At 37.2% G+C, this 19261-nt stretch overlaps 2 pseudogenes; one reads left to right on the top strand and one right to left on the bottom strand.

Annotated features, from left to right (window-relative positions):
• Positions 1–295: 295 nt before the first annotated feature.
• LOC122118853 lies at positions 296–5234 on the bottom strand (annotated as a pseudogene).
• A 2877-nt stretch (positions 5235–8111) lies between these two features.
• On the top strand, positions 8112–9175 carry LOC122118772 (annotated as a pseudogene).
• Positions 9176–19261: the final 10086 nt, after the last annotated feature.

The raw sequence follows: 19261 nt of genomic DNA, 5'->3' as shown, positions 1-19261 counted from the left end.
CTAAATAAAAATTTGGGTGTCATATTCCAAAGACTCAAGCCAAATGACCAGGCTTTTCAGTTATATAGGTGATACAACTTGAATTACCTTTTTGATAAAGTAATCTATATGAATTGTGTTTAACTTTCACATAGAAGAAAAAGTGACAGAAGTGGTGCTGTGGTTCAAAGTGGTAGAGTACTAGCCTTGGGCAGGAAAGCTCAGGGATAGCATCCAGGCCCTGAGTTCAATCCCCACGATCGATCAAAAAAAGAAAAAAAAATAGAAAAAAATGATATCATAGCTTTAAAAGGAATTACTCTCTAAGTCTCATTTTTTTTCTTTCATCCTGACATAGTAGGGCTGTTGGAACTTTATCCTTCAGCAGAAAAGCCCATGGTTCCCAATACAAAGACTTAATTTCTTGATTTTCATTTAAAGAAGGTGAATCATGTACACACAAGTCATGATTCTCTGAAGGAAGTTCTGAAGGACTTTCAGCAGCACATTGCTGACTACTACTGAATTCATTAAGGTATTCTTTTCAAAAGCAAGTCCTGCTCTTCATTATTTTTACTGTGTGCTCAATTGTTTCTTCTTTGCTTCCATAGTAACCACCTGGCTTGCTCTCTCTCTATAAATATTTTTGTGTCTTAGGAAGAAGACAATCAGAAATGTCTTCTATCTTCTCTTCACCTAAGTTATAGTCTTCCAAAGGCTAAAGAAAAACCATTCTTAGTTTGGAGTAAGTATTTCCTTATATTGAAGTTTCTTTAACTTAGCTGGAGATAGTAATGTCACAAGTATCACCATTATTTGTGTTGTAATAGCTCTTATGTCTTAATCTCTGTCATGCAGATGATTTCTGGCTTCTTGATAGAACATTGACATTAGAGACAGCAGTGAAATTGCAATGGATACTGGTTCTGTGTATTGCAAGGTAAATTCAAGTTTTTTTTTTTTGTTAGTGCTAGTGCTATTTCACTCAACTAACTTTTTTTCCTTGCCTGTAAGAGTTGTACAGATGATTCTGAACTAATTCAAGGCTTATATACATTTATGTATTGACTCAAAGTATTATGTACAGGTAGTAGTGATATAATATGGCCACCTACAAATTTATTTTCAGTAAGATCCTTATTTCAGTCATTTAAAATAATATTTCAAAAGGAAAAATAAAGAGGCACATCTGATGACAATGGTATACCAGAATGAAAAAAATCTTAACTCTGAAATATGTTTTCTTCATATCTGAGGTTTTGAGTTATGTTCATAGTTATTTCAAGTTGAAGATGACTGCAGACAAAGCATTTACGTAGTATTTAAAACTTATTTCTTTTGTAGGTAAAGTCTTAGAAGCAAAAAGTCTCTGTTCTCCTTTTCTGGTGGGAAACTCACTTTGCCAGGAGTTAAGGCAGCTCTTGTTACTTAAGGTAGAATCTAAGGAAAAAGGGAGCTCAATTTCTGTAGAGATTTTGTAGAAATAATGAAGTAGCCTTGTTATGGCTGTTGTGCTTATGATAGTCAAGGCTGTAGATTTTGATCTTATGTAGGCTTTTTCCTTTTCTTACTGTGCTTCTGGTTAAGTAACCAGCTACTAGAAGAAAGGTGCTTATCTAAATTCTCTGAAGAACTTGTGTGTGTCACTTCCTGGCTTAGTTCACCTTGGTTTTCTGTAACCAGAGAAGGGAAAGAGATGAAGAGGATTCATGATAAGAGAGGGGGAATCCTTGGTTCAGGTCTCTCAAAACCATCAACATACAAGGCTTTTGAAATCATTGATGAAAAAATTTTGAGACTTTCACAAAAGAGGAAACACAATGTGTAAGGCCATCAAAGGTTTATTGCCAAAGCAAGGAGAAATAGAGAAAGAAAAGTAGCTCCTGCCTGACATTCAGGAAGTGATATCTATTTTAGTCTTAGATTGTACTAAAATTTATTCCTCTATGTCCTCATCCCATTGGATGTCTTCAATTACCATGTACTTGTTGATTACTCTCAAATCAATCTCTCTGTCCTAGATCTTTCTCCTCAAGTCAAGTTAGTTACATCTGTCTGCTTAACATTTCCTCTTGGATATTGAATAGACACTTTAGATTAAAAAGTTCAAATTTGAAATCCCTCTCCAAACTCGCTTTTCTCTTTATACATGTTCATTCTTCCAGTATTTGAGCATTGTCTGTGACTATATATTGTGTTAGGCATTTGGAATACATGGAGAAACCAAATAGATAAGTCATGTATCTAACTTGGTATAGAAGGGGAGAAAGACAAACTTTTTACATATAATCACAAGCAGGACATGAAGAATAGCCAGGAGATCTAAGAAGTTGAGGGAGTGGAGAATCACAGGAATAATTTGCTAACATGATATATGATATTTATGTTGAGATTCCAAAGATAAATAGGTCAAGACTAAGAGAAGGAAACACATTTTAGACAAAAGGAACAACATAGATGAGCTCCTGCAGAACATGTTGACCTTCACAAAATTGAAGAAGGCTGTGTACCTTGATGGTTTGGAGTAAAAAGAAAAATGATATATAAAGATGATGATGGAGTAGGTCAGAACTAAGTCTTAGATGTTCAAAATGTTATGTCAAGGAGCTGGGTGTGTAATTTATACTTATAATTCCAGAATTTGGAAGACTGAAGTAGGAGGATTGTGAGTTCAATTTGGGCTACATAGAAAGATCTTGTTTCGGCCGGCGCCGGTGGCTCATACCTCTAATCCTAGCTACACAGGAGGGTGAGATCTGAGGATCGCAGTTCAAAGCCAGCCCGGGCAAGAAAGTCCGTGAAACTCCTATCTCCAATAAACCACCAGAAAACTGGAAGTGGTGCTGTAGCTCAAGTGGTAGAGTGCTAGCCTTGAGCTGAAGAGCTGAGGAACAGCGCTCAGGCCCAGAGTTCAAGCCCCACGACTGACAAAAAAAAAAAAAAAAAAGATCTTGTTTCAAAAACAAGGATTTTGCAAATACAGGAAAACTAATAAAGGTTTTCAAATAGAGAAATAATAAGCTCTGTTGTCATAAGATAACCTAAGTAATTTAAGCTTAAGAGAGTAAATATAAGGAAAGTGGATCATATTTTTCTCAAATCTCAAACGCAATCTACAAATTTAGTGCAATCCTCATGTAAATTCCAATGACTTTCTAAACAGAAGTAGAAAAAAAGTCCTAAAAAATATATGGAAATATAAAATACTAACTGGGCACTGGTGGCTCACGCCTGTAATTCTAGCTACTCAGGAGGCTAAGATCTGAGGATCGAGGTTCAAAGCCAGCCTGGGCAGGAAAGTTCGGGAGACTTTCATCTCCAATAAACCACTAGAAAGAAAACCAGAAGTGGTGCTGTGGCTCAAGTGGTAGAGTGCTCGCTTGAGCTGAAGAGCGCAGGGAAAGCACTTAAGCCCAGAGTTCAAGCCCCACGATCAACCAAAAAAACAAAAACAAAAAACATAAAATACTTAAAATGTAAAAACAATCCTAAGTAAAAAGAGCAATACTAGGCTTGCGACGCCTACCATGTACAAGGTGCTGGATTTAATCCTTTACACTAGAAAAAAAAGTTGTGTTTTTGTTTTTTTTTTTTAAAGCAAGGCTAGAAGTATCACAATATCTGACTTTAAACTATACTGCAGAGCCATAGAAACAAAACCAGTATGGTACTGCCACAAAACAGTCAAGCAGGCCATTGGAATAGAATAGAAAATACAGAAATAATCCCACACAGCTAAAACTCTCTGATTCTTAATAAAGTGCCAAAAACATACATTGGAAAAAAGAGTGGCTTTAAAGTGGTGCTTGGAAGACTGAATATCTATGTGTAGAAAGACTGAAACTAGTCCCTCTTACCTTGTATAAAAATCAACTTATGTTTGCCGGGCACTGGCGGCTCACGCCTGTAATCCTAGCTACTCAGGAAGCTGAGATCTGAGGATCAAAGTTCAAAGCCAGTCCAAGCGGAACCTCAGTGAAACTCTTATCTCCAGCTGAATTGCTGAGGGACAGTGCCCAGGCCCAGAGTTCAAGACCCACAACCCCCCTCCTCCAAAAAAAAAAAAACAGTTTATAGCAGGGACATGGTACCTGTAATCATGCCTGTAATCCTAGCTACTCAGAAGGCTGAGATTTGAGGATTATAGTTAAAAGCCAGCCTGACAGGAGAGACTGTGAGACTCTTCAATTAAACACCAAAAAACCAGAAGTGGAGCTGTGGCTCAGGTGGTAGCCTTGAGCAGAAAACTCAGGGATAGCACCAAGCCATGAGTTTAAGCCCCAGGATAAGCATACACATAAAACAAATCAACTTATAAAGGAGAGGACAGGAGAGGCATGGGAATCCAAAGAAAGGAGTGAATTTGTTCAAAGTTCACTATGTGCATATTTGAAAATATAAAAATAAAACCCTATCAAATTGCAAATACATATTAACTCAAAAATAAAAAAATTAAAAATCAACTTAAAATAGATCAAAGAACCTAATATATGAAATGAAAATATATAACTAATAAAGGAAAACATAGAGAAACACTTCAAGATCTAAGTGTAGGTGGTGATTTTTTAAATAGGACTTGCTTAGGGAAAAAATAGTGAGAACTGCCAAATGGGGATGAATTAAATTACTAAGCTGAACAGAAAAAAAGTGATGGAATAACGTACAGATTGGAGAAAATGTTTGCTAGCTTTCATCTTGATGGGATTAATATCCAGACTATATAAAGAACTAAAAATAAATTAAACACACAAAGAGCGGATAATCCAATCAATAAATGGGAAAATGAATGGAACAGATATCCAGGAAAAAAAAGTTCCAATGTCTTCAGCCATCAAGAAAATGGCAACTCAAAACCATGTTAAGATTCCATCTTACCCAGACAGAATGCTTGTGATCAAAAATACAAAAAATAACAAATGTTGGCATGTGTGATGTTTATGGTAGGGTGCTGACACTTAACACATTGCTAGTAGGAATGCAAATTAGTCCATCCACTGTAGAACCATTCTGGATATTTCTCAAAAAACACTAAAAATAGAATTTTCATATGATTCAGTTCTATTACCTCTGGGTATTAAATAAATAAAACAAAATCTTGAAATAATAAACAAATGTTATAGTGGAACTTAATATTTTGTATGATTATTATATCCTAAAAATATCAAAAATATGATACCATGGTTCTTAATTCCGCTATCTAAGCTAGAAATGAATATTGGCATTGGCTTCTCTACTGAAATTGTTAATGAGGCCATTGGGCCTAACTAAAGAGGCTGAAATTTTCTACAGGTATCTGCTACTGATTTCTAGATGTTGAGAGCCTTTGTAAACCTTATTTGGTGCTACATATCTTGTCTTTATTCTAAAATTGTCTCTCTACTAAAATTGGATCACAGTAAGAATAAATAGTAGTAAAATAATTCTCAAGTATAGGCCAGTAATAAAAGTGACATATGCCTGTAATCCTAACTACTTGGGAGGTAGAAGTAGGATTGCAGTTCAATGCAGGGCAAAGAGCAATAGCTGAAGTTAATCTAACTAAACTATAATGGATGCATGTGTGAATTATCATGGTTAAATCTCTTTTGTACAGTTAATATATACTAAAATGATAGAAAAAAGAATAACAGGAAATATAACAGGACATCTTGGGGCAAGTACTAGCAGGAGAGAAGAAGGTTAATGAAGAGGGTGAATGAGGGTGAATATGGTTGAAGTACTTGATATGAATGTTCAAAAATAGGGCAATGAAACATGTTGAAATTATCTTAATCAGGGAGAGAGATGAGGGAGAGAGATGGGGGTAAATTTGATCAAGGTACATTGTACACACATACACAACACGCTTAGAAATGTCATAATGGAACTCCTCTTGTATAATTAATATGTACTAATGAAAAAAATTTAAAAATACAAAACTGAAAAACAAAAAATAAACTCTCAAGTACAAAATGAATAGATTACTCTTTTTCACCAAATACTTGAGGAATAGCATACCATAAAAAAAGTACTGGGACTGGGAAGGTGGCTCAGTGGTAGAGCGCTTGCCTTGCCTGCATGAGGCCCTGGGTTTGATTCCTCAGCACCACATAAGCAGGAAAAAAAAGCCGGAAGTGGTGCTATCGTTCAAGTGGTAGAGTGCTAGCCTTGAGCTGAAGAGCTGAAGGACAGCGCCCAGGCCCAGAGTTTAGACCCCATGACCAGACGCCCCCCCCCCCCAAAAAAAAGAAAAAAAGTACCAAGTCCAAGAAATAAAATACTAGTGAGGAATCACAGTTGATGTAGCAACCAGAGGAAGGTTTTTAGACAAATATATTGCAATACATTAAAAACATTGCATCCTTGACTGAGATGTTGAGATTTTTAGCAGTTGAAAACATGATGAAGAACTCAATATTAGAGCCAAGTAACAGAATGATAACAGTCAGAGCAAATTAGCTACAAGAGCAAGCTGTGAAATTCTTTGAGAACACAGAGTAAAGATCAAGGAATTAGAAATGGTGAGAAAAAATGGCACATGGAATATAGATAGGAATTCAGTATGTGTCTAATATAAATTCTACATGGAGCCAAGAAGATGAAAGGCAGGAGAGAGAAAAATAAATTAAAGTGAATTTCCCAGTGCTAGGAAGACTAAAAGGCTTCAGATTGGAACAATCTATCAAGTCTAAGTAGAATAAATTATAAAAGGCTTATACCTAAATTCTTTATGGTTAAATTTGAGAAGATGGGGCTAAAGAGGAAATACTAAAAAGCTTTCATATAGCAAATAAAGATTGTCTATAAAGAAACAATCAGATCTTTTACTGTAACACAATCTTGCAAGGCAATGACACAAAATTTTCAAAGAAAGGAGGGAAAATGAGTTTTCTAACTGATTGCAATACTGTACTTAGCTGAAGAAATATTTAAGTGGAAAATCAAAAGAGAATTGTTTAAATGTTCAAGGCCTTAAAATCTACTACTTGAGGAACATGAGGTGAGTTGTAGATTGTGGAAGAGTATGCTTTCCTTCCTTGCCAAAATTGATACCATTACTGATTTGATTAAGGATACAAATGTCATTACTGTTGAGGTATAGCAGCACATCATCTCAGTGTAACTTTCCATAACCCTCAGGTTCTTATGTGCAACTGTGATATACAACTGCTGGAGATGAAGTTTGGGCAAGGAAGTTTCTGTTGGATATGGGATAACTTGTTTTCTTTTTTGAAGATTTTGTTCTTTTATCCTGAGTGATGTGATCATTCACAAATGAAATAATGTGATTCCATTAGTTAGTGGGAGCAAACACTAGGCTTTGATTCTTTCGTCCTCATTTTTTTTTGGTCAGTTGTGAGGCTAGAACTCAGGGCCTTAGTGATGTGCCTGAACTCTTCTGCTAAAGACTAGCACTCTACCACTTGAGCCACAGCACTACTCCTATTTTTCTGGGGTCTATTAGGGACGAGTTTCATGGCCTTTCCTGCCTGGACTGGCTTCGACCTGTGATCCTCAGATCTCCGCCTCTTGAGTAGCTAGGATGACAGGAGTGAGCCACCAATGCCCGGCTCTATTTGTCCTTTTTGTTTTTTTGAGAAAGTCTTGCAATGTAGATTAGGCTGGCCATGAACTCATGTTTCTTCTTCCTCAATCCCTTGGCTATTTCAATTATAGGCATGTACCAACATACCTGGTTTCTCTTAATTCCAAACTGAAAGTTTATTATCAAGGTCATACTTCTGGGAAAATAAAGTAGTTGTTCCCCAGCATTCTATTTCACAGAAATTTATTTTCTTTTTCCTGTAGATAAGTCTTTCTTGTAGATAACTCTTATTTGTAGGGCTTTCATACTCTTTGACTTGAAAACTCTCCAGAGTACATTTCTTCACTTTTGTCCTGGTAAATAATTATTATAGGCACCATCTCTGCAAAAATAAACTCAAAAAGATGAAGAGGTGGGTAGAGGAAATAGTGGTAAAGGATACTCATTAAACAAAATAGTCTATTTTTGTTTCTAATGAAACAAAGGTTTAATAATTTGGGACTGGACTTTCAGATGATACCCTCAGATAATAAACTCAAATGGTAGGATATGTGTTGGGGTAAGGATATATGAAGAACATCAGGGAAGGCTAGAAGACATGGACAACATGGTGGCGGTGTCTAGGCTGATGAGAAGACCCCTTTAGCAGGTTTCTGGGCTGCTGAAGAGGCGTTTTCATAGAACTGTGCCGGCGGTGCTGCAGCTGACAGTTCGAGAAGCTATTAATCAAGGTATGGATGAGGACCTGGAAAGAGATGAGAAGGTATTTCTGCTTGGAGAAGAAATTGCCCAGTATGATGGGGCATAAAGGTTGACCTGTGGAAAAAATATGGAGATGAGAGGATCATAGACACTCCCATAGCTGAGATGGGTTTTGCTGGAATTGCAGTTGGTGTAGCTGTTGGCTGGGTGGTGGCCCATTTGTGAATTTATGACCTTCAATTTCTCTATGCAAGCCATTGAGCAGGTTATAAACTCAGCTACCAAGACTTACTACATGTCTGCAGGCCTCCAGCCTGTGCTGTAGTATTCAGGGGGCCTAATGGTGCTTCAGCAGGTGTGGCTGCCCAACACTCACAGTGCTTTGCTGCATGATATGGGCACTGCCCAGGCTTAAAGGTGGTCAGCCCCTGGAATTCAGAGGATGCAAAAGGACTTATTAAATCAGCCATTCGGGATAACAATCCAGTGGTGATGTTAGAGAATGAATTGATGTATGGAGTTTCCTTTGGACTTACTGCAGAAGCTCAGTCAAAAGATTTTTTTGATTCCCATTGGAAAAGCCAAAATAGAAAGGTAAGAGACACATATAATCGTAGTTGCCCATTCGAGACGTGTGGGCCACTGCTTAGAAGCTGCGACTGTACTATCTAAAGAGGGAATTGAATGTGAGGTAAGTAATATGCGTACCATCAATGACCAATGGACATTGATGCCATAGAAGCCAGTGTCACTGGTGCTGATGTCCCAATGCCTCATGTAAGATTCTAAAAGACCACTCTGTACCTCAAGTCAAAGATATATTTTCTGTAAAGAAAACACTGAATATCTAGCTTTGACTTGAATATCAAGTCATTGGAATTTATTTAAAACACTTGGCTGGAGCATCATCTGTGTTGTACTTGTAAGACCTTACTATTCAGAAAGTAAAGTTATCTCTAAAGCAACAAACAGGGCTGGGAAGGTGGCTCAGTGGTAGAGTGCTTGCCTTGCATGCCTGAGGCCCTGAGTTCGATTCCTCAGCACCACATAAGCAAAAAGAAAAAAGCTGGAAGTGGCACTGTGGCTCAAGTGGTAGAGTGCTAGCCTTGAGCTGAAGAGCTGAGGGACAGCGCCCAGGCCCAGAGTTCAGGTCCCATACTATATTACTTGTAAGTTCAAATGACTCCCATCATAGACTTCCTGTTTTCTGTTACAATTGTCTTGTCCTTTGAGTAAGGTTCGTGTAAAATTTTACCCTTTCACTAGAAGGACAAGATATGAATGTGGCTGGGTACTGATGAAAAGTATATCCAAAAATGGTAACTTATATGTATTAAAAGTGTATAATCTAGGTTGACTATTAGATTGTTTTGATAATAAAGGAATGGGTACATATAAAAAAAAACATCAGGGAAGACTATAGCTACTGATACTGTTGGCAAAAATGTTCTCAAACATGTTTAATGAAATTATATCTCATCAAAATTTGCAGATGAATGTGCTGATATACACCTATACATCCAAGCACTTGGGAAACAGAGGCAAAAGGATTGGGAATTGGAAATGTGCATGGGCTACATTTCAAGACCCTGTCTCAAAAAACTATTTTAAAGGTTGATATGAAGAATAGAAATACTGGGCAGGAGAGTCTGTGAGACTCTTCAGTTAATCTCCAAAAAGCTGTAAGTGAAGCTGTGGCTCAAGTGCTAGAGTGCTAGCCTTTAGTGAGAAAGCTGAGGGACAGTGGGTAGGCCTTGAGTCCAAGCCCTATTATTGGCTCAAAAAAAAGTAGAAAGACTATATATTTCCCAAACTATTAGAGGAAAAACAAGAAAAAGGAAAGGCAGGAAAGAAGAAAATTAAAAATGATAAGTTAGAAAAATAGCATAAGATGGTAAGAATAAAAATTTTAAAATATTAGTGAATATAACCAATGATTTTACTACCTCTGTTAATCCATTGTCTGGGCAAACTCAGTCATCCTGGGCAGTGGTAAGAACAAGTATTGATCTAAGTAACAGAAGGCCTAATAGACCCTTGTCAGCTCTTACAGAGAGCACCAAGAGAGTAACCATTTATCTTTCTATAGTCTGTGAGTTTGTCTATGGGCATGAGTAATTAGAATGGAGAAATCAACATGAACATAATAGTATAAGATTCATTATAGTGACTTGATCCAAGTTAACATCAGCCATGGTGGTATATACCTGTAATCTGAATATTTGAGAGGAAGAAGCAAGAGGATTTTGAATTCAAGGCCAGTGTGGACTGTAGGTACTAGGGATTGAATTTAAGATCTTGCATTTGTTAGGCAAACACTCTTCCACTTGAGTCATGCCCTCAGTTCTTTGGCTTTTAGAGCTTTTCCAGATAGAATCTCCCATTTTTTGCCCAGGCTGTCCTCAAACTGAGATCCTTGTGCTTTTATCTTTCTTGTAGCTGGGATTATAGCAAGCATGCATGTACCACCATACTTAGCTTGTTTTTGAGAGAAGGTCTCATTGACTTTTAAAAAAAATCTGGTCTGGCCTCAAATCACCATTGTCCTGTCTCCATTTTTCTTTATTATTTTTCATTAAAAACTAGATTTCACTCCAAGAAAGTATTTGTGAAACACGAACTTTATTTTATTCACCATCACAATTTTAAAGTATAAATTTCATCTGTAAGGATATTCAGATAGTTTGCTTCTTTTTTTCATTATGTGCCTGTATTGGGGCTTGAACTCAAGGCCTTGAATTCTCCACCCCCACCCTGCTTTTTTTTTTTCTTACAGTATTCTGCCATGAACCATGCCTCCAGTTTCAGCTTTTTACTGGTTAATTGGAGAAAGAGTCTCAAAAGATGTGTCTTCCTGGGCTGGCTCTGAACTGTGATCCTCAGATATCAGCCTCCTGAATGTATAAGATTATAGGCATAAGCCACCAGTGCCTAGCTAGTTTTGCTTTTAAAAATTTAACTATATGATGTTAACCAGGACTGAAAAAAATGAAAACAAAGAGCCAGATCTGAAAAAAATATGGTGGGGGAGGGTATTTTCATTCCCCGTTTCTTTATTTTATTTATTTTGTCGGTCATGGGTCTTGAATTCTAGGCTTGGGTCCTGCCCCTGCGCTCTTCAGCTCAAGGCCAGTGCTCTACCGTGTGAGCCACAGCGCCACTTCCGGTTTTCTAGTGGTTTATTGGAGATAAGAGTTTCACGGACTTTCTTGCCCCGGCTGGCTTTGAACTGTGATCCTCAGATCTCAGCCTCCTGAGTAGCTAGGATTACAGGCATGAGCCACTGGCGCCTGGCTCTCTGCTTCTTTAAACTCATTGGAAATGACGAAAAAAAAAAAAGCATAGAGGAAAAAAAAATGTCATTTTCTAGGAATTAGAATATTATCTTAACACACAAACTATAAATAGCTAGCCTTACCCTATACTATAAGAACCCCCCTGAAAGACTGAAAGCTTGGGGCTGGGAAGGTGGCTCAGTGGTAGAGTGCTTGCCTTGAATGCATGAGGTCCTGGGTTTGATTCCTCAGTACCACATAAGCCAAAAAAAGTTCAAAGTGGTGTTGTGGCTGAAGTGGTAGAGTGCTTAGCCTTGAGCTGAAGACCTGAGGGACAGCACCCAGGCCCAGATTTCAGTCTCCGGACCGACCAAAAAAAAAAAGACTGAAAGCTAGATTTTTACTATTATTTAGTTAAAATATTTGTTCTATATTTTATTTTGTGCATTATCTTCAAGGGTATTCTGCAAGCTCACCCCCTGAGGTTGTATTATTTATTTATTTACTTATTTATGGAATAACAAAAGTTTATTAGGACCTATATCAAAAGAGACAGAGTGGGTGGGTAGCGAGCTAAAGAGGCAGTGTGTAATGTGCAGACAGAATCAAGATTAGGCTACTTTTGATTGCCTACTTCCTGTTTTGTTGAGCCTTTTGATTGGTTGTCTCTCTAGCACTATGGTTTAAAATTTACTCTTGTGGGAAAAGCTTGAGCCTTTGTTTTCTACATTTGTGTTCTGTTTGGTCCATTTCCTGGACTCTACTTGTTTCCTTATTCCACCTGGACTTTAGTATCTGTCTGCCATGTTACCTTAAATATCACTATGCCTCTTTTACATTTCTCTTTGCAGAAAACCAAAAATAATCCTGGATTTAGTGGGATGAAAGTCTCAACTTCTTATAACTGTTTCAAAGTAAGTAGAGTTTTAGAAATGACCCTCCCTATGTATTTGTTGCTCTGCAGGGGATATGGAGTGATCCTTGGGACTGAGCAGACTTGCTAACTGAATATCTGCATGAAATTGTGTACAATTCAGGTTTAGGGAACTAAGGTACTAGAGGCCCCCATAGCAGGATTATCCCAAAGGTTTTTAAAAGGCATATATGAATTGCATTTTTGTTTAGAATTCTTAGGTGGAGTCACAGAAGACATGACAGAGCTTCCTTAAAAAGTCGCCTTGTTATGGGGATTTTGGTTTGCTTGCCATTTCTATGATATAAACTTCTAGTTAATGAGAGGCTCCAAGAAGTGAAGTAAGAAAGAGAGTGGCTGCTGAAACACACAAAATTAGATGTATTTCTAAGCCTCAAATGCAAAAAATCACTTACAACAAAGGAAATAAATTAGTGAAGAGTTTCAGATATGTGAACATTCTCCAACTCGATTTCTGTCTACATGTACTGTTCTTTAACATGTATCTGGAGATATTCAAAGGCTAAACTATACATTAAAATTTCTTAATTAAAATATCTAAACTTCTGTCTTCTAGTATGTAAGGGGCTTGGAAGTTGCCACTCCATCCTAACAGAAAGGAGACCTAGCTCCTAGTGACACATACCTGTTGTCCCAGTTACCAGGGAGGCATAGGAAGACTGATCCCTGTTGGCAGCCAGCCCAGCAAAGTTAGTAGGAGACCCTATCTGAAAAACAAAACCAAAAATAAAACTAAAAGAAAAGGGCTAGAGCATCACTCAAGTGATAGAACACTTGCCAGCAAGCAGGAAGCCTGAATGAAATCCCAAGAACCTAAAAAAAAAATAAAATAAAATAACCCCCCCCAGAAACTCTCCCCGCCCCAGGAGCCAGACTGAAAAAAAAAAAAATCAATGGCTCTTCTCAGATAGGTAAGGTCCTTAGACCATTGCCCACGGGATTGGGGAGATAGACAAATAAATATAGGGAGGAGTAAGGGCTTACCTGAATGGAAATTAATGAGCACAAATTGCCATGAAAAAAAAAATTGCCATGAAAACAGATGCCAGCACAGGAAAGTCTAAACTGAAATTGACAAATTACTGGAGGCTCAGAGTGGATGTCTGAAAATTCGAAACTTCAGGGAACTTAGTCATTTGATCTCCAGATGCTTGACCAGGTTTTCACAAAGAATGTCAGAGAAAAGTCCCTTGTGCTTCTTTCTGGGGAAGAGAAAAAGAATCATTTTGAAATATGCCAGAGAATTCTGACAGGGTCTCATTACGTTGTTTGAGCAGGTGTTGAACTCATGGGTTTAAGTGACCCTTCCATGCAGCCTACTATGAAAAAAACCATGTGGTACCATGCCTGGCCAAAGTATTCTCTTTTGTTTTTGATTAAGACTTGCGTTTATACAAATCTAGTTAACCATAGCCTGACAAATTGGGGTAGCTTAATGTGTGTTTTCTACTGTTGTAACAGAACACAAGATATTGGTTAATTTAATGTTAATCGGATTTTATTTATTTAATTTACCATCTGGAGACTAGGAAGTTCAAGAGCTTGGCCCAGCATGTGGCAAGAGCTTTTGCTCTGCATCATAATAAGGTATAAGGGCAAGCAAACATGCTTAAAAGAAAATCAGGTTGAGCTCATCCTGGGAGATTTTGGTGCTGGGGATTGTACCCTGGTCCTTGTGCATACTAAGCATGTACTTTACCACTGAGCTACATCTTCAGACCCCAAACTCATCCTTTTTTTTTTTTTTGTCAGTTGTGGGCCTTGAACTCTGGGCTTGGGTGCTGTCCCTCAGCTCTTCAGCTCAAGGCTAGCACTCTACCACTTGAGCTACAGCGCCACTTCCGGTTTTCTGGTGGTTTATTGGAGATAAGAGTCTTCATGTACTTTCCTGCCCGGGCTAGCTTTGAACTGCGGATCATTAGATCTAAGCCTCCTGAGTAGCTAGGATTATAGGCATGAGCCACTAGCACCCGCCATCATCCTTTTTTTTTTTTTTAAACCAGGAATCCATTCACAAGATAATCTGAGCCATTCCTGCAATCATGATATTAATAAATTCATTAGAGCAGAAACCTTATGACATAATCATCTTTGAAAAGTCCTCTTACCGAAAGCTTTTCTTTTCCTCTTTCTTTCTTTTTATGTTTTTGGAGAAAGGGGCTAACTATGTAGTTCAGGTTGTTTGGAATTCATTATGTATAGAAGGTTGGGCTCAAATGAGATCTTGTCATCTTAGCCTCATGAGGGCTGAGATTATAGGCACAGATCATCTCCCATCTTTTAATATCCTCATGGCAATTAAATGTCAACATGAGGTTGACATTTTATTAGAGCATAGCTGACCTGGAAGGAGAGATATATCCAACTCTAATCAGCCTTAGTCTTCTATGTTGGTGAAGGTGATTATCAAACCCTAGCCTACTGTAACATTCTGTCTCACTTAAGGAAGGAAAAATGATACAGAAAATACTTGTAGTCTTATATTCCAGAGGCATATACTTACTGAAAGAGACCTAACCATGGGCCATAGGATGCTTCCCCACCCCTGCTCCCACTTCCCTGACTTATTCCCTTCCCGTATTACTAAAGACCTATTTATGACAGTTCTTCTTATCCGATAGATAATATTCAGCTATTCTGAGAAAATGACAAAAACACAAAAAAGCATAAAACACAATTAAAGTACCCCAAACAGTAAAGAGAATAGAAACTGAAAAAAAAAAAAGTTGGTTATTGTGGTGCAGGCCTGTAATCTCAGTACTTTGGAGACTGAGGCAGGAGTATATTGAATTCAAGACCATCTTGGGGAGTAAAGTAGATCTTGTAACAAACAAATGAACAAATCAAAGAATTGTGGAAAAACTACATAATGTGTAACATATGTACCATTGGAATACCACTAGCCTGAGAAGAGAGAAAGGAATAGAAAATATATTTTAAGCAATAATGATTAAAAAAATTTTCCAAATTAATGAGAAACACCAAATCACAGATCCAGGATGATCAGAGAACACTAAATGGGATTTGGGCCAAGATAACATACACCAAGGCATATAATTTTCTTTTTGGTGTACTTCTTATAATTTAATTTTTATTATTTTTTTTTCTTTTTTTTAATTTAATTTAATTTTATTTGTGAACATACTGTACAGAGGAGTTACAGTTACATGGGCAGGATAATGCGTACATTTCTTACCAAGCATTGCAGCCTCCTCCTTTGTTTACCCTTCACATCCCTTCCCAGCCTCCCTCCTCCCCCCTAATTTTTATTATTTTTAAACAGTGTAAAAAAGGGTTTTCAATTCAACACATTAGTTTGTGAATACAATGTATTTAAGCATATCTTCACCCCCCAGGCACATAATTTACAGTGATAATAAAAGAAAATCAAAGATAAAGAAAATTAAAGATAAGCCAGATAACATCTATAATCCTAGCTGCTAAGGAGTTTGAGATCTGGGGGCTCAGATTTGTAGCCAGCCCATGCAGGAAATACTCTTTTTTTTTTTTTTTTAAATTTTATTTTATTTTATTTGAGAACATACTGTACAGAGGGGTTACAATTACATGGGCAGGATAATGCATACATTTCTTACCAAGCATTGCAGCCTCCTCCTTTGTTTACCCTTCACCTCCCTTCCCAGCCTCCCCCCTCCCCTGCACCCAATCATACCCCCCCTCCCCCCTCCCACACCGACATTGTAAAGCTGGTTTTGACATGACATTTTGTACTTCTCATTGTTGCAACAGGTCCACCTGAATCCTTAAACGACTTGTTTGCCCCCGTCTCCTCCACATGTTATACTGACATCAAATATAGTGAAAGCGGTGGTTACACTGTGGGGGAGGGACATACAATGCAACAAAGAAATAATCTTATAAATGCGTTAGAAACACATGCATGAAAGAAACAAAAACATTAAAATACATATTTGAGGGTTCGTTTTCCTAACATCACATTTTCTGACTTTTTCCGCTTGACTCATACCTATACTAGATATTGCAAATAAGGGAAACCATGGGACCTATGTTTCTTTGGGCCTGACTTACTTCACTTAATATAATTTTTTCCAAGCCTTTGCAGGAAATACTCTTATCTCCAACTAACCACCCAAAGCTGTGGAGCTGTGGAGTTGTGGAGCTCTGGCTCATGTAGAGTGAAAAAGCAAAAAAGAACAAAAAAGCTCAGGGAGATCACCCAAGCCCTGAGGTCAAGACCTAGTACTGGTGCACACATACAATCACACACACACACACACACACACACACACATACAATCACACACACACACACACACACACACACACACACACATACACACACACAAAAGAAAATCAAGATGAGAAAAATTTGAAAGAAGTCAGATGGACAAAACAACTTTCTATAAACCAGTGAAGATAAGAATTCTACCCAACTTCTCAGAAATCATACAAAAAAGGAGAGACGGGCATAACATTAAAATTTGAGAGGGAAACCCCATAACAATCTAAAATCCTATACCCTGCAAAATTATTCTTTAAGAATGGAGAAATAAAGACTTTCTTAGACAAGCAAAGAAAATATGATTGACAATAGACCTACTTCATCAATTATTTGAAACAAAATAGAAAAAAATCAGCAAAACCAAAAGCTAGTTCTTTGAAAGTATCAATATACTAAATAAGTGTCTAACAAGGCTAAAAAGAAGAGAATGCGAATTGCTTACATAATAATGGATGAGGGGACATTAATACAAATATTATGGATATTAAAAAGAAAATAAAAAAATTATGGATAGCTTTTGCCAACTAATTTAATAATGTAGATGAAATGGACCCATTTCCTGAATGATACAGTGTGCCAAACTCATGCACAAAAAATACATAGTCTGAATAGGAGTATATCTGCTAAACAAATTGAATCAATAATCTCTAAAACAGAGAACACCAAGCCCAGATGGGTTCATAGTTGAGTTCTACCAAACAATTAAAGAAAATATTGTAAAATTGTCCGTATTCTCTTCCAGAAGATAGAAGCAGAGGGAATACTTTCAAACACATCCTATGAGGGCAGCATTAGATTAATAAATCCAAATCCAAAGACATTAAAAAAGTAAGTCAGTATCTTTCACCATTGATGCAAAAAACCTGAAGATAATATTAACAAATCAAACCTGTTATGTATAAAAGGAATTATATACTATGACAAAGAGGCATCTATCCCAGGTTGCAAGGTAGGTTCACTATTTAAAACACAATTGATATAATCTATTGTATCCATAGGCTAAATGTGAAAAATTACAGTTATATCAGTGGATGGAAAAAAGCATTTGAGAAAATCTTAACACTATTATGATTAAAGAAAATAACAAACTAGGAATAGAGATAAACATTTTCAATAAACTAGGAATAGAGATCTTTAATTTGATAAAGAAGGTCTAAAAAATCCCTGTAGTTCATATCATACTAGAAGCTAGAAGCTTTCCAAGTACAAAGCAAGGATCTTTCCTCTTACCACTCCCTTTAAACATCATCTGCAAGTCTTGGAAAAGGAAATAAAATATATAGAGATTATTAAGGAATTAATTAAGCTTATGACATAATTGTCTATATTGAAGATTCAAAGGCATTGATAATTTGTGTATGTGTGTGTGTGCCCAACCTAGGGCTTGATATTAGGGATTGGAGACTGTCCCTGAGCTTTTGTGCTCTACTTCTTGAGCCACAGCTCCATTTCTGGCTTTTTGGAAGTTAATTGGAGAATTTCATGGATTTTCCTGTTTGGGCTGGGTTTGAGCCAGTATCCTCAGATCTCAGCCTCCTGAGTAAGTAGAATTACAGATGAGCCAAGGCACCTAGTGATTTCTTTGAACTAATAATTGGTTGTGCTAACACTGTTAGGTCAAGGTTAACAAAGGCCAGTTGCTTTCCTATAATTTATCATTAAATAAGTGCTTTTTAAAATTAAAAACACAATACTCTGTACATTATCAATCCCAAATTAAATGTTTAAACATAAATCTAATGAAATGTACTTAATGTTAATTTGACAAAAACTACAAAACTGATTAAAGAAATAAAAAAGATCCAATGCATAAATAGTCCATGTTCATAGACAAAAAGACTCAATATAAAATGTTAGTTCTTCTCAACTTGCTTTATGGATTCAAATGTAACCCCAGCCAAAATCCTAGCAAGTGATTTTGTGGATATCATCAAATTGTTTCAAATGTTTGTATGGAGAGACAGAAGAACCAGAATAACCAACATCATATTGAAGAGGAACAAAATTAAAAAATTTGCATGACTTCATTTTGACTTAATATAAATAACACTACATATTGTGATATTGGTGAAAGACTAGATAAGTAGATCAGTGGGACATAATAGATGTTTTCATAAACATTAGACTAGTCTTTGACAGAATGCAAAGGCAGTATGATGGAAACAATAGACTTTTCAACCAATGATACTGAGAAAACTGAACATTTACAAACAAAAAAGCCAGTTATTGCTGAGAACCAGTGGCTCACATCTGTAATCCTAGCTACTCAGAAGGCTGAGATCTGAGGATCATGGTTAAAAGCCAGCCCTGGGCAGGAAAGTCCATGAGAAAACTGGAAGAAAACTGCCAGAAAACTGGAAGTGGTGCTGGGCCTAAAGTGGTAGAGTGCTAGCCTTGAGCTGAAGAGCTCAGGGATAGCACCCAGGCCCAGAGTTCAAGCCCCATGACTGACAAAAAAAGAAAAAAAAAGCCAGTTGTTGTAGAGTGCACACTTATAATAATCCCAGGGCCTCAGCAGCTGAGACAAGAGGCTTGTGAGTTCAAGAACAGCCTAGGCTACATAGCAAGACTGTGTTTAAAAAG

The sequence above is a fragment of the Dipodomys spectabilis genome, unplaced genomic scaffold (genome assembly GCF_019054845.1).
Source record: "Dipodomys spectabilis isolate Male_0828 unplaced genomic scaffold, ASM1905484v1 ptg000157l, whole genome shotgun sequence".
NCBI classification, from domain to species: Eukaryota; Metazoa; Chordata; class Mammalia; order Rodentia; family Heteromyidae; genus Dipodomys; species Dipodomys spectabilis.
Note: the sequence above shows the minus strand (reverse complement) of the source record. Positions and strands in the feature narration are given on the sequence as shown.